The sequence below is a fragment of the Grammomys surdaster genome, unplaced genomic scaffold (genome assembly GCF_004785775.1).
Source record: "Grammomys surdaster isolate TR1022 unplaced genomic scaffold, NIH_TR_1.0 1166, whole genome shotgun sequence".
Taxonomy (NCBI): Eukaryota; Metazoa; Chordata; class Mammalia; order Rodentia; family Muridae; genus Grammomys; species Grammomys surdaster.
Genome location: NW_021605585.1, coordinates 3359656 through 3375537, shown reverse-complemented (window position 1 = coordinate 3375537; position 15882 = coordinate 3359656). Strand labels below are relative to the sequence as shown.

Here is a 15882-nt window from a genome sequence, read left to right as displayed (position 1 = left end):
TTTTTTTTTTTTTTAAATAAGAGTACATATATAAATGAACCATTAAGATGAGAAGATCTGGGAAATGGGTGGATGTAGACATGGAAATATGGGAGGTTGCTTGCCCAGGCCACCTAGAGAATTGTAAAGAAAGCCTTGCTGTCAGCAAATACCTCGGACTCTTGCCTTGTGATGTTGTCAAAACATGATACTATTTTGCCTTTGTTAGAACACACATATTTAAAAATCAAAGTGGTGGAGGTGTGTGCCTTTAATTCCAGCACTTGGGAGGCAAAGGCAGGTGGGTCTCTGTGAATTCAAGGGACTATCTTAGTCTATAAAGATTGCAGCAACAAACCCACCACAAATTAGGTGATTCAAAGCCCTTGAAGTGTATTCTTCATCATTCTGAAGTCTAGTAGGCCCAAGGTCTAGGTGATACCAGCTTTGGCAACTGGTGAAGACAGGCATCTTGTCTGTGCTAATCACTTGAGTGTGGGTTGAGATTTCAGCATAGGAATGGAGGGTATATTCAGATAGTGGGAGCAGAAGCTATGGAATGTTGACTTCTAAGGAAAGCAACCAGCATGATGAACTACATTCCTGTAGCCTGCAGCTCTATAGTCCTTGTAGGTCAGAAGGCCCTACTGATGAAAGAGCCTCCTTGGAAAGCCACCAGAGGGTGATGCCACTGCAATTTTCCTGGAACTATCCCTACATGTCTATTCCTCTGTCCCAGACCCCCCAGGGCTTCTTCTTAGGTTTGCCACGGTATATGAGTATTATCAATATGGCAAGTTCAAAACTCAAAGTGAGCCCCTTCCCCCCCCCCCCCCCCCCATTGACTGGTTGGATTCTAGAAAACAGACCTCAGGGGCTGTACCTCATTTAAAAAGAGTCGCTTTCCTATTGTTTGGTTCTTAGTTCCTAAATTGAGTTGAAACAAGAGGGAGGTTGAAAGAAAGGATTGAGGCTTTCAATGGATTTTTGGGGGGGGATATTGAGACTTCCCAAGGGCCTGGGTGTCTTAATTTCCTCATCCACAAGTGGGCTTAACACCTATTGTAGCGTAGGCAACACTGTAACAAGCACTGTGCCTTTGGTGGTTCTTGTTTAGATGCTTAGATAGTTTCATTTCCTGTGTCAGCGTCACAGTTCAGATGCTTAAGAGACCTCCACTGATGTCAGCCTCCAAGCCAGTCTGAGATTCTCAGTTGCTTGTTCCTTGCTCCTGCTTCCTTCTTCAAGAATGGCGGCAGAAGAATCTATGCAAATCACAGGGACGCACTGTGTGCCACTCATAAAAATCCTTTAAAGGCCTCTTAATGTAGTAGAACAAAATCTTCGACCTACAGTTAGCACCTTTCAGAAACAGTCACCCGAGTTTGCTTCCGTTCACTCACAGCAGAGTGCACCATTATGAGCATGCTCAATAGGCTGGACTCCACGGTACTTGTTCCATACAAATCATTTCATGTAAACATGATCATCAGTGCTGTCTTCTAGCTCTCCATGTTGCAGAAGAGGAAAGACTGGCCCAGAAAGACTGTGGAACTCACCCAAGAACAAATAGCTTCTTGGCCACAGAGCTGAATTCACTGTCTGGCACTTTCTGATTCGGGTCTCTGGCTCCAGAGCAGCTGGGGGAGGATGAGCAGCAGAGGGACTGGGAATCAAAGGATGGAGGAAAGACAATCTGAAAGAAGGGTGCTGGGGAGGAAGGAGGATGCAACTTTTTCTTTCCCAGGTTGGTGATGAGAAGTGGCTACCTGGACTTGAAGAGAACGCTCTGGTCCCGATTTCAAGCACTTTTATTGTAGAGGTCATTTTGCTACACAGAAAACCCAGACCAGCAATTTTCTGCGTTTTTGGAGCTCTGTTTAGTTCCTCTCCCAACGAAGAGGTCGATACAAAGAGGCAGATATTTGGGATGTGATTACTGCCTCGGGTAGCTGAATCTCTTCTCTCGGATATGAAGGACTGAAGGAGTGGCTAGATGCCTGCCTCCAGTTCTCTTACAGAGAACTGGAAAGTTTTCAGTCTTTCGGAAGTGGCCTGTGGTTAATCAGAGATGGTCAGGCTGCCAGGCTGCTTCTTCAACAAGATGTTTCCTCCCGATTTCTCCAGTAGCCTTATCCTAAGCCCAGTGGAAGGAAGGTGCTTGGCTGTCTTTACAACTGTAGCCAGGGCCTGTCTGACTGCATACCTGCTGCGAAAGTTCTAGGTTGCGCGGCTTCAGAACATCTCAAAAAAAAAAAAAAGTTTGACAATGCTGTGTACAGGCCACACTTGATGTTGGGGGATTTTTGCTAAACTTTAAATATTACAGTCTAAGATGTATGTGTTCTACATACAAAATTGAGTTTTCACAAGGGCTAAATATGACTTGCCTAATCAAGATCACCTTGTGCAGAGCCAGGACAAGCACCCTGGTAAGACCATTTTCGCCAGACAACACTGAATCCAATCCATCAGGACACGCAAAGGGTGGGGGTGGAGGCAGCATTTGGGCTTCCTTGCCTGCCGCATTGCTCCGCCCCCAGGCTTGCTCTTTGTGGACAGACTGCAAGATTGCCTGCCTTACGGGAGCCCTAGGCAGGCACCTTTAACCTTGAACCAACTCGCTAGCGACCTCCAGAGGGCCAGGATGGTTTGGGACCGGTGAGATAGAGCACTCTTCTAGTTTTAACGACTCTATTTGCATAACGGACTCAGTGCTTCCTCCCGCCGGTCTGCAGTGCTTTTCTTCCCTCCTTCCCAGTCCTCTGCACCCACATCTGTGGGTCCCTCTCTGCTTTCCAGTAGATCTTTTCTCTAGGGGACTCGCTCGGAGCTTGAGTCCCGGGCTCTTCTCCCTCGGCCCGGCGAGGTCTGGAGGCACCTGGGGGAGTGGAGTTGAGCACCAGCCTGGGCTGGGGAGCCGCCCTGGCACTGCCCGACCCTAACAAAGGGAATCGGGCAGCGCGCCTCGCGAGCGATCGGTGGGCTCAGCGGCTGCCGCGTCCTTCCCGGCTGAGAGCGCTGCAAGTGAGTAGGGGCGAGGCGGGCGGCACGACCGGGAGGAGGCGTGCAGGGGTGCGCTGAGAGGCAGCCCCAGCTGCCCCGGTAGGAGCTGCCGCCCCGGGCTGAGGATGTCTGTCGCCGGTCCAGGGGAGGGATCGCCTTGGCCTCCCCACGGCAAGCTAGCCTGCGCACCCATAACAAACCCACGTGTGCGGGGCCCGTAGGAACCTACACGGCAGCGTCTTTATTGTGTAAGGCGTTGCCTTGTGGAGTGCGGGTCCCTTTAGTTCTTGCTTACCGGGGTAACAGATCAGGAAACTAAGCCTGGTGGAGGGAGAGGGAGCGGAGGCACCACAACAAACACACGTGTGCCCCACCAGGGATCTGGGGCGCAGCTAGCCCTGCTGAACCTCCGTTGGACAGGTTATTGTTCCAGCCAAACCAACGGGCGCGGCGCTTGGAGGCCACCTACTGCTGGGGGGGGGGGGCGAGAGAAATTTCGCAAGGGTGCCCTGTGAAAGGTCGGACTAAACCTGTAGATTTTTAAGGGGAAAAAATACAATAAGAAAGAGCCTACAAAAAGCCCCTACCCCTCCCCTAAGTGTGCTTCACCCCTTGGCACAGGTTTTAAGGTGAAATGGACAAGCCCTCACTTCTCCCCGAGGTTTTCTTAAGAGTTGTGGGTAGAACTAAGGATCTGTAGGTACCCTTCTAAAATAGACCCTGCTCGACACACCATTGTCCGGGTGCTCTGGCGACTGCTTCTGTTGGGGAATCTCGAGCGCCTCCCTAGTCTGTTGAAAGAATAGTTCATTTTAACTAAATCCACCAGTGAGGTCTTGGGTTTCGCTTGCTCTTTGCCTTGGAGCTCCCTGTGCCTAGACACTCCAGGTGTCACTGACTCCTCTTCACACAAGGCCATCCGGGGCCCCTCATCTAGACGGGGACGTATCAGAGGCTCGCAGAGGTAGGTCCACTGTTGGCTGTGCCTGCCCTTTTACTTTCACTCTGCTCACGCAGCCGGATTTTTAGAGTAGTGAGGTCTGGGCTTGTCAGCCCTAAGGATGAGTTGGGGACAGGAAGGGGGCGGTGAACGGATCCTATGCGACCTGTGCAGGAGTGATAGCATCTTACCTATCTGATGCTTCACCTTGAGTAGTACCTGTGGAGACTAACCCGTCTCTGAATAGAACTGGACAGCCTCCAACAGTGTACCATTGTTATTGAGAAGGTACAGGCAGCAGCTAGGGAACCTTTTATTTTACAGGCAGGAAGCTGAGGTCTGAGAGTTCAGCCCCTTGAGTGTGGGTCTTCCAACTGCTCGGCCTGCATCCAGAGGATTCTGCAGTTGGCTTAAAAGGCAGTAGCCTTAGGCAGAACAGAGTGAAACAAAGAAAATAATTCAAATTGGAAACTGCACCCTTCCATTATGCCTTTCAAGAGTTCTCTGTTTAGTGGAGAAGAGAGATTAAGCATTTCCCCACTTCCCAGCCTGGCCTGCTTCATAACTTTGCTCTGCTCTCCTGGCTGCCCCCTTTTTCTCAAATTGAACTAGGGCCAACTGTAGAGGCTTAAATGTTTTGCTGAAGCTAAGAAGCCTTTGTTCCGCCAGAAGCAGGGGCTGTTGACATCAGCCCCGCTGGGAGGAAAGTGTCTCTTGTAGCGGGCTGCTCCTGAGCCCCTCACTAGAGAACGAAGCGTTGTTTTCATTGATTTATTTAATTAATTTATCTATTATTTGATGAGTCCCGTGGAACTGTGCTTTTTGTGCTTAGCAGAGAAGAAGGCATAGAAGACGGAGGTCAGTTTCTCCAAAGCTGGCTAGCTGTGGTCTGCGGCTTCCCCCTCACCGCCTAGGTGTGTTTACTTTCCCCTTCATTTCCAGGCTGTTTAACTTTGCAATGTCAACGTAAAAAACCCACAGTTCTCAATTTGCAGGAATGGAAGAGAGTTTATTCTGGAGCCACTTTTGAGTGACCGTGTACTGGGAACACAGATTTTGGCTATCCCAAATTCTATGTTGCAACGTGGAATCAGCTTCTCGGGGTGTTTAGTTTTACGGAGCAGAGAAAGTCATGAATTAAGGAAAGTTTAAAATACATTGGCGGGTACATCAGAGAGGCAGGCACATAGAAATCTGGGAAGCTTTTAGGGAAAATATTCTATCTGGTGACATTCTTAGCTTTTAGACTGGTAGAAGTTAGTTTCCTGCTAAGTTAATAGATTCTAAAAGGTTTTTTATATGTTGTCAAAAGATGTTAATTCCAACAAGGGAGTCAGGGTCAGGGTTAGGGGCGGGGGCTGGGCCAAGAATGGACTGGGGTGAGGGAGTGGGAATGGAGGTGGGGGTTGGTCCAAGGAACTGCTGTTCTGGGCTGATCTTAGCCCAAGATAAAGTAATTAGCCCCTGGACCTGCAAAATTCCAGTCTCCAAAGTACTGTAATTCTAATCAGATGATCTTTGCAGTCAGGGATTCCTTTCTGGAGTTTCTGTTCCCAGCCAGGTGAGGTTGTCTCCTCAGGATGGTAATGAAGTTGGGACTCCTTTTGTTTTGTGGGAAAATTAAGGACCCCAGAAGAGAAATTACCTGCTCCCAAACACAAAAACACACAGTCCACCTGCTTTTAGTCTCCCTTTTTGCATCAAAAGGAAGGTGTTGCATCAAACAGTTGTTGGTACCCCAGAGTAAAGTCAAAGTTAGGTTGCTATAACAACACCTTTAAATCCTAAAGGATTTAAATAGGTTTGGCTTTCAAGCAGAGGAATGGGTGCTGAGGATAGGTATGGTGTGGAGTATTGCAGTTAGGATTGAGAATCAGTTTCTTTGGCTTACCAAGTGGTTCATTTCCCTCTTGCCCTGGCGAGCTCCTTTGCAAATATTTGCAAAGCAAAGGACAGTAAGAAGTCAGAAGACAGAGACTCCACTTAGCTGTAGTTAACCTCTTGGGCTCCACTTTGTCTTTTTTTGCCCGGTGAACCTGCCAGACTCTGCCCTGGCTCTCCTGGGAAGTAGATGCTGCTGGAAGCCTTAGAGTCTGAGGAGGGCATGGGCCATGGTTTATTGCCCATACCTGGTGTCAGTGTGTGGCATTCCTGGATATGAAGAACTTGATTAGGGAAATACGATTTTTTTCTTGTTTGTCTGCTTGCATTCTCAGATTTCATGTTAGCACTCTGACTCCCAGAGCTGTGTTTCTATAGGCTCACTCACAACATTAACATATTATGCAATGCTGTTGTTCTGTATTAACATACTAGAGATGATTTTACTAAGCAGTTACTGAAAAGGTTATGTCAGATTTCATAATCAAAGTTTTCTGGTTATACGATTGAAACGTTCCCATTGCATTTACAAACTACAAAAAAGGATTGAGAAACAGAAATAAAAAATTCTACTTTCCCAAACAGCCATGCGCTATTATTTATATAATAAATAATATATCATATATTATATATAATATTTTATATACAAAATTGCTTGTCTGCATGCATTCCCAAATAATATATATGAATAATATAAATATATATGAATATGCGTACATTTATCTTGGTCTTTTCTTTTCAAAATTACATATAATAATACATAATATACAACATACAATATACAATATGCTATATAATTAACATAATATACAACATATAATAATATGGAATGTACAATATAATATAACATACAATATATAAATATAATATATGATATATAAAATGTAAATATATATAATATAATACATATAACATGAATATAATAAATAATATATCATATATATAATATTTTATATACAAAATTGCTTGTCTGCGTGCATTCCCAAACTTCATGATAACACTCTGATTCCCACAGCTGTGCTTTTATAGTCTCACAACACAATGTATAATGTATAATATAATTATATATAGTAAACTGTATATATAATTTAGCATGTATTATATTATATATTATACATTATATATACATTTTATATACACATACATACATATTCTATAATATATTAAATATTTTGTTAAATATGTTATATAAATGTAATGTATAATTTATCATATATAACATGTATATTTTATATATAATATATAAATATAGAAAACATAATAATATAATATATAAATGCATATTTAATATATAAATATATATTTATCTCTATGACTTTGTTTTTATTTTCAAGATAATTGCGACTCTTGTGTTGTATAGTTATAGCTTTTGTATTTCACACTTTATAATCAAGTTTTGATGATGACCATATCAGCTGCCTAGCACCTTCAAGTTCTCATGTTCCCTTGGGATCTGACATCTTCAATGCTTGTTTCAGTGAGGGCATGTGAAGGGTGGAGGCCCCACCACTCCCCCGTCCCATCCCTGCCTCAAATGTTAGCCACAGTTTTTCTTTGAGAAATCCAGAGGTACTGACAAATACAATAGAGAGAAAAGGACCCTGTGCATGGCCTTTGAGCTTGTTTTTGTGGCTCTCGAAAACTCAATAGTAAAGTTTCTATAAATGCTCAGTGAGCAACCCCAGGTCATTTATTAATTCATTTGACACATTGAGTAGTAGTCTAAAGGAGGAAAAATGGGTGACAAGAGAGAAATGCCAGATGCTATTGATCACAGCGGAGACACGTTCTGATGCCCACAGCAGTGGAAATGTCTGTGGAGGCCACTCTGGGAGGTCATTCATACCTGTCTCAGTTGATTTACTTTCTTGAATTTCCACAGGATAGAGCCTGATGTGGGGAACTGTTGAGTTTCATTGTAAAAGGCATGCATGACTGTTGAGGAAACTTAGAGATTTGGCCTAATTGCATATGAAGTCTTCAAGTGAAAGAGCATTATAAACTTAGCGCCCAAGCATTTTAAAATTTGAATTCTTGCTTGCTGTTCACTGCCGGTGTAGGTATGGACAAGTTACCTGTTGTACTTGTTGGGGTCGAGGAATCATCACACAAACCACAGCAACACTAAACCCAGTTCAGCAATCGTTTATAAAACACACTCCCAATACTGACTGTTCAAGGCCACAACAAAGGACTCAGGAGCCTAATTATGGCACCGGTCTGTCCTCAGGGCAGGCTTTTTATAGGAAAAACCAGGTTCAAAAGTTTAAAGGCAGACAGTGAAGTGGCACAACATTTTTTTGCTAATTAGACAAAGTATTCTCAGCTAACTTTCGAGCTGACTGATCGCAGGTGAAGTAAGAGGGGAGGCACAGATTGTGAACTGGGGAGTCCCAGGACATTGAGATAACAGAGTACAAGTGTTTCAGCCATAAGCTTTGGGCTTATTTGTAGCATTCTTCAGGGTCAGCTATGGATATTACTGGGAAGTGGAGTCTGAGGCCCTGAACTTCATTTCACCTTATGAGCAAAATGGAGACTGAACACAAAATGGCTACAGTTATGTTAAAAGAAGCAGGCCTCAACAGTACTTAGTATCAATTAGTGTTCTCTGTGAAAGAAGGCTAGTGGGCCTAATTCCACAGGGCAGTCATAAGATGATATTGAAGGTAAAAGGCAAGTGCCTGGTTAAGCCGTCAGTAAGTACTAGCTATTATCATTCATAGAAGTTTTGGCCCTCATGTTTGTTTGTTTTTTTTGTTTTCTTTTACCATGAAAGCATGGTATGGCTTTTTGTTCTTAGGGAAGGTTGATTAAAATGGAGTCTCTTGTCATCCAAATGGCAAGTCGAGAGAGAAATAATCATTTGCACAATGCAGTTTCATTTTGTTTACTATGAAAAACATCACAAGTGCACAGTGAGTTCTGTACCTTTTGTCCACTCCTTATGAAAAATGCATGGCTGACCTATACCCCTGCCTCAGCCCCATGCTAACGTTAAAGCATGCCCCAGACATCTTATCAGCCTAGCTATAAATATTACACTCAGCCCGATGATGCATATTTAAGACACTGAGTTGTGTTGGCTCTGGGCCTGTCTCTTGTCTTGCCCTTATGGAACCCTTCAAGTTTGTGGGGAACAGGCCAAAGAGGGAGGGCACAGCAATCCTGGGAACTTTTTCAGCTCTACTGGTCAAATACGAAGGTCATGTCATGTTCCAAAGAGACAAAGAAAGTGTAAGGAACACAAAAGTTAGAGTCGGGAGACCTGATTTGAGCAAGAGCCACCTCTTACTAGTTGTCTGCTTTTGGCAAGTGATGTGGATTTTTGTTTTCAGCATATTTACAGAGAATTGGTGACTACTGATTAAGGCAATCCAGGAGGCCAGTGCTAGTGAGACCTACCACACTTGAGCCCAGCTTTCCTTCCTGAGAGGCAGTGTTTCCATACGGACTGAGGCCTTTAGGCTGCGGCCCACGCTCACCTTTCTGCACTTACTCCCGTGGTATGCCTGAGGTTGCTCAGATGTTTAGGTAACCTCCACAGACTCCTTGTGCTTCCTTCTGTTTCCTCCCAGTCCCCAACTCTGCTTTATGGAGGGGCAAAAAAGCCCTGGTTCTGCCATTCATCCCTTGATCCACGTGTTCTTCTGAAGCTCCTTTTTATTAGCAGAAGGGGTAAACGTCCCTGTTGATCTCTGACATTGATGAGTCTCGATTTTTTCTGTTGATGTATCCAAGAAGGAAGAGAGAGTCAGATAGCGTAGTCAAATTAAAGCCCTAGTTTACTGGGACTTCTGTCATTCCTAAGCCTAGCTGGTGATGTGTGGTCCCTGGCTACTAACAAGTGCAGCTAAGAGCACGAGGCAGGCCACCCTGGGTGTGCCATGCCAGGAACTCAACTCTTGCTTCTTCCCTGTCCCCTCCCAGTTCTGATAGCAAGTAAAAGTTGTATGCAAGTCTAAGAGGCTTCCTCAAGAGAATAATAAAGGAACTTCCTTTAGAATATTCAGATAATAAAAAATTAACCTCCTTCCTATAACTGTTCCTCCCATAGTCCATTTGTTTGCTTGCAGCCCTGGAGATCAAGCTCTGGGTATGCACATCCTGGGCAAGTGGTCACTAAGCCAGGCCTTCAGCCCTCAGCTCCTTCTGCCAAGTACTCATGTTCCTATACAATCTGTCTGTTTGCTTGTTTTATTCTTGAAATGGGATCTCACTGTGTGGCCCTAACTGGCCTTTGACTCAGGCTGGCCTTGAACTCACAGAGATCCACCTGCCTCCCCAGATCAAAGGAATGTGCCACCCTGCCTGGCTCATAAGTACTTAGTTTTGAGCTCAGTTTATGGATTACATCATGTCTGCCACTTTACAAATGGGTGTTTTTAGTTTGCTGTGTGAAGTAGAAGTCTTCCTAGCTGTGTGTGTTTGCTATTTTTTGCCCAGCTATACCACAGTCTATATTCTGAGTACATTTAGTTAACCGATCTTTGCCTGCAAGATACATTTGTCTGTTTTCATAAAATACATTCTGAGTATTTACACTTTTAGTGTACAGAAGTCGATTGCAAATGTCGGTGAGCGACAGGAAGCCAGCTCTGGGGAGGGTGGCAAGTGTGTGAGATCAGGGACACTGAGGACCAGGCCTGGAAAACTGGACTTGGTAGCTGCCTCGCTCACTACTAAGAGACTGTATTTGGATGAAAAGATATTTTTGGAACTAGCCTGACCTGATTGGGTGCCCTCAGCTGTAAGTGAAAACAGCTTCTTCCCCATCCCATAGAGCCTTCCAAGGCTGTTTCTATTCTCAGGGTCAGGCTTGGGGATCTTGTGGGTAGGACAGAGACAAGAAGCCGGAGTGGGAGGGGAGGGGAGGGAGGAAGCGAGAAAAGGTGATGTTTGTTCTCAGGCTCAGGAGGAGGAGGTTTTCTATTCCATCTTGCTTTCAGATCCTTTAGAAGGCTGCGCTTCCTTAGGTCCACCCACATCGGTGGGTTATTGGAAGATGGGGGCTTATGACACAGTGGCAAGGAAATAGATGGAAATAGATGTGGAGACAGGACTTTTATTCCTTCTTTCATTTTCTTTTCTTTTTCTTTCCTTTTTGTTTGTTTGTTTGTTTTGAGACAGGGTTTCTCTCTGTAGCCCTGGCTGTCCTGGAACTCACTCTGTAGACCAGGCTGACCTCAAACTCAGATAAAACCACCTGCCTCAGCCTCCTGAGTGCTGAGATTAAAGGCATGTGCTACCACTTCCCGTTGGAACCGGGGAGCTTTGTGTACCGCAGGAATTCAAAACAAGAGGCCTCTCTCATGGCGAGTCACACAGTGACTGTTGTGGAAAAGAGAACCACTCAGAGGAACTGGTGGGCTGGGTGTGGTGACTAGTGAAGAAAACTGAACTGCCCAGTGTGGGAGTGAGCTATGCTGCAAGGCAGAGCCCTCCTTATCAGGGAGAGCTTCCAGAACCCGATGGAAACAGAGGACTCTAGGAAGTCTGTAAAGGAAGAAGCAAAAGACACGGGACTGAGGAGATGGGACCAGTGGAAGACAGAAAAGCCAGTTTCCATCATGGAAGCCTACAAAGAGGCCTGGCTGTAGTTTTCTTGGCAGCCCTCCACTGTTCTGTCATTGACTTCAGCTCTGCCTGACCTTATCATGTATGCTTTAGATGACCAGGAAACCTGGTCACTGGGCGAGAGCTATATGTCCCAGACTGTGGAATTCTTTTCCTTATGGTCTGCTTCTGTCTCCCAGTTAGTAGAGTTTTTTACAGTACAATATTTCTGATATTACTACTATTTTTTTCCTTCGTTTTTTTTCATTGTAGGGCTGGTGCTACATGCATGCAAGGCAAGTAGTCTACCAGCTACACTATAAACCTGTACACCAGCCCCTCATCCAGCTTTAATCTTTGTACCAATCAACCCTTTGTTTGATTGGCCCTCTGGGCTAGAACAGAGAGTACCTACCATGCCGTTTTCTATCAGCCTCAGATTAGTTTGAGGAGGGAAAGATGACACAGGCTTTGCTTGGTTCTCATTAGGTACTGTGTGTGTGTGTGTGTGTGTATGTTTTCACCCAATCCTGACAGCAAGCTGAGATCTTGACACTAGTAGCTCCCTTTTGTAGGTGAGAAGAAAATCAAGGTTCAGAGAGGGCCAGAGGCTTGCCCACAGTCCTGCTGCTGTTGGGGTGCAGTTCAGACTGGGGGTAGATGGATCTTTACCTCTTTCTCTACACCTCGGCTCAGGTGTCTTCACTGCTAGCATCCCCCACTCCTTTGGGTCTGAGAAATGCTTAGTCTTGTCTGTGAGAAGCCTCACTGAACAGTTTCTTCTCACTGGTCTCTAGGGAGCTTCTCACAATTCCTCTAAGACAAATGAAAGAATTTATGGGGCTGTGAGGTACATGTAGTATGGCTTTTGCATCAGGCATGCCTGACCATTTCTCTTTTTGGGAGGATTCATTTTGAGTCATGCTTGGTTTCTCCTTTTCTCCCTCCTACTCTTTAAAGCTGTGCTATCCACTTATGATCACTACCTGGTTAGGAGCAGAGTTGAAAACACCCATTGATTAGCATGGCCCGGGATGGATGGCCTATGAGCTTGCTACCTTCAGTGTTTTGAAACTTTTAAGTGGAACTCAGTGTTGGTATTATTAAGAATTTATCTTGCAGATATGCTGCTTAAACGACTTCTTCTTTTAGAGAATATAGCCAACAATAATTTGTTCTTTAAATATTTATTGAGTGTCTATTACCTTATTGAGTGCCTATTATCTGCTTGACAAGAGACGACCTACTTAAAGACACACACACACACACACACACACACACACACACACACACACGAGTAACCAGTAGGGCCTTGGAAGCTAGTGACTGACAAACTTCCCATACCTCCCTGTTCTCCTCTTCTCAGTATCCTTAACTTTGTTCATTCATTCCATAAGCACAGCACCTGATTTAAGACATAGACAAATAAGCTCTGTTCCTCCATCTAGAACTTGCTCAGAGGTACACATGACTGAATGATCACAAGCGTATTGATACATGTTATGATCCAAGTGTGTTCAGCCTGGGGAGAAAGTTTTCGAAATGTTCTCTGGAAGAGAAAACAGCTCAGCTAGGTGTTAGAAGGTATCAGGGTTACCCTTTTGACAGGAGAATGAGAAAGGGCTATAACACAGAGAGAGGGTCAAGGGTGAGGGTCGGCATATTGATGTGTTGAGGTTGCCCCTGAGGAGGAGCATCAGAGACAGGAAGTGGTGGGGGATGAGGCTAGGTACTTGTGTGCGCAGGACAGTCTTTCCTCATTCCCTGTGTGCCACACACTGTTATTACCTGTTTTGTGGGTGAGGAAACAGAAGCTGACGGCAGTCTGGTGACTAGTTCAAAGGCGGATCATTCAGTGAGCTGAGGTGCTTAGACTTGATCCTGGGCATCTTGCTCTCCAGTCAGGCATTTGGCTTCCACTTCAGGGCTTGCAGGAGCAAGCTGAAGTCTGGTTTTGCTGGGCAAGAAATCTTCCTTTTCTTTCAGTCTTTCAAGGGGAGCATCCCTTGTTAAATCTTTGTTCATCTCCCTGCCTCTCGAGCCCTCTGCTACACTGAGGCTGGCTGCCTGATGTTGCCCTCTCCTGTGGCTTGGTTTTGGTTTTGACTTGTATTTATTCAGCCAACCAGTAGTCTAGAAATGTCCAAAGAAACCTTTATGTGTGACAAAAAGGATGATGGAGGAATTTTCTTTTTCCTTAAAATATTTCAGATTCCTATGAGAGTTTAGGCATTACCTGTGAAACATCTGGGATTGGGATGGGCGTTGTGGAGGGTCTGGAGCAAAGGTCTTCGGCTGGACTGGGCAGGTGGGAAGGATTTGGGAAGGAACAAAGTTCACTTACAAACAAAACTGTTCTGTCTTACACACCCATAAATGAGCTCTTGGGTTGTTGTCTTCATCTCCCAGGATAATTTCTCGTTTGGAGTTGGTCTTGGGTTAGGGGGAGAGGTGTCGCATACTTAATGAAAGTGAATTTTATTGAAAATTAATGAATTGAGATCTCAAATACAGAGCGATGAAATTACAGGATGAAATAAAACTATAGAATTACAAGGATAACAATAGAGGAAAACACAGACAGTATTCTTAGAGAAATTGATAGGTGACCTGGGAGTAGCCCAGTGGCAGGACACTCTCCCAGCGTATGTGAAGAGACAACCCCAGCAACACAGACACCTTGATAGGAGAGCTGAATGGGACCCACTAAAAAGCAAGTTGGCGGCAGCGAAGGGAAGCCTAAGGAAATACCGTAGAATGTGCTGAGGACAAAAGAAATATACCTCAAGTCTCAAGGTAGTACAAAGGTGATCCTTTAGAATGACCAGGGGGGGGGGTTTAAAAATTGCATTTGAAATTTTTTATCGCACCGGAATTAAATAAGGTTACAAGGTCACTGTCGTATAAACATACAATGTACTCTGATCACATTTCCCTCCAATCCCTATGGTTAATCATCAGGGAATCTTTAGGAGGTACATGTCATTCTTGTCCGTGTTCTCACGGCCCAAAACTTGGTCCCGTGCCACACCTGGCTGCAGAGGTCTCCAGCAGGTCTCCAGATGGGAGTTGTCTGATCTGGGAGTTAGCACCACAGAAGACTTTTTAGTATTGAGAGTTTGAGGGTAAAATTGGCTGAGTGCTAAACCAGACAGGACGACCTGGGAGATCATGGCTCTAGAAACAGACACAGAAAAACCTGCTTAGGCTCATCTAAAATGGCATCCCGAGCATCACTGAGCGTGAGTGTGAAGAGTGCAGAGCGGGTGAGGGATTCGGATGACCGGACATTGTCTTTTCATGGGTATTTGGGAGTCAGTTGTGTAGACAACCTCCAGGCAAAACAAAGCACACTGTAGATCCTGAGATGCAGAAGCTTCGGGGGAAAGGCCTCTCGGAGGAGACCGTTTGGCCTGGGTGCTGAAGATGAGTTTTGAGTTTGATTTGAATAAAGGCAGCCATGAGAACACTGAGGAGGAGTGAAGTATGTGACCTGTCAGGGTCATTGTGGGTAACTTGGGGCTGGAGAGCAAGGGTGAATGAATGCACAGCTGCTATTAATTGTGTAGCCTCAGGATGCCAGGAAGCACGCACCTGTTTGTACAAACCGAGGATATGACCTCCCTGAGGTTTGGTTGGGGGAAGGGTTTATTGTAGATATGAGACATCTGGAAGAGGCCAGAGACAAGAGACAGAAAGTAGTAGATTGAACATAGCCAGCACATTGGACCTGGCCATGAGAGGAGAGAGAGATGGGGAGAGTGAGAGAGAAGAGAGTATGGGCAGAGGAGACCAAGAGAGAGAATGCCTAGAGCGGAAGACAAGAGAGTGAAGAGCCAAAAATAGTAGAGTTCTGTAGGAATGAGGAGCTAGGGGAGGGAAGCCCAGGAGCTGGAGAAGTTTAGGGTAGGGCGGGGTGGGTGAGCCTGGGGGCCTCTGTATGCTTTGGTAGGGGAGCGGGTGCCAGAGTTTGGGGGCTGGAGTTTTCTTTGGCCTTGACAGCAGCCTCATGGAGCACATGTTTTTCCTGTGCTGATGAGGGCACTGTAGTTCAAAGTGGTTTACCTAAAGTAATTCAGGGTAAAGTTGTGACTTAAACCCCATGGGTTCTCTGAATTCCAAAGCCTGTGGTTTCTTCTTGTGCTATGATCTGTGGGGCTATAGAGAGACCTTACTGAAACAAAAATTACAAAAGGCAAATGTGAGATGTTTTCACAGGTTGCGTTTTATCAATGAACTTACTATACAAGTGCTTACATATTTTTACCTGTAAAAGAAAATATACTTTAGCTTATAATGTCTTAGTTACTGTTACACTACTGTGAAGAGACACCATGACCATAGCAACTCTTATAAAGAAGGCATTTGATTGGTGGCTTGCTTCCAGTTTTAAAGGGTTAATTCTTGACTATCGTGGTGGGAAGCAGACAGGCATGCCACTGGTGTAGTAGCTGAGAGTTTTATATTCTGGTCCACGGGAAGCAGGAAAGAGAGGGAGGGAGGGAGGGAGAGAGGGAGGG

The 15882-nt window shown here is 45.1% G+C and overlaps 1 protein-coding gene across 2 annotated transcripts in view; it reads left to right on the top strand.

Moving 5' to 3' along the window:
- Window positions 1-2891: 2891 nt before the first annotated feature.
- Window positions 2892-15882, top strand: part of St6gal1 (ST6 beta-galactoside alpha-2,6-sialyltransferase 1) — a 121177-nt gene continuing 108186 nt past the window's right edge. Inside the window, exon 1 of one of the 2 annotated variants that reach the window (XM_028783888.1) lies at window positions 2892-3006. The gene's annotated coding sequence lies outside the window, so the exon portion shown is untranslated. Of the gene's footprint in view, window positions 3007-3845; window positions 3950-15882 lie in introns of those variants that run through there. The other variant, XM_028783889.1, reaches the window with a different exon arrangement.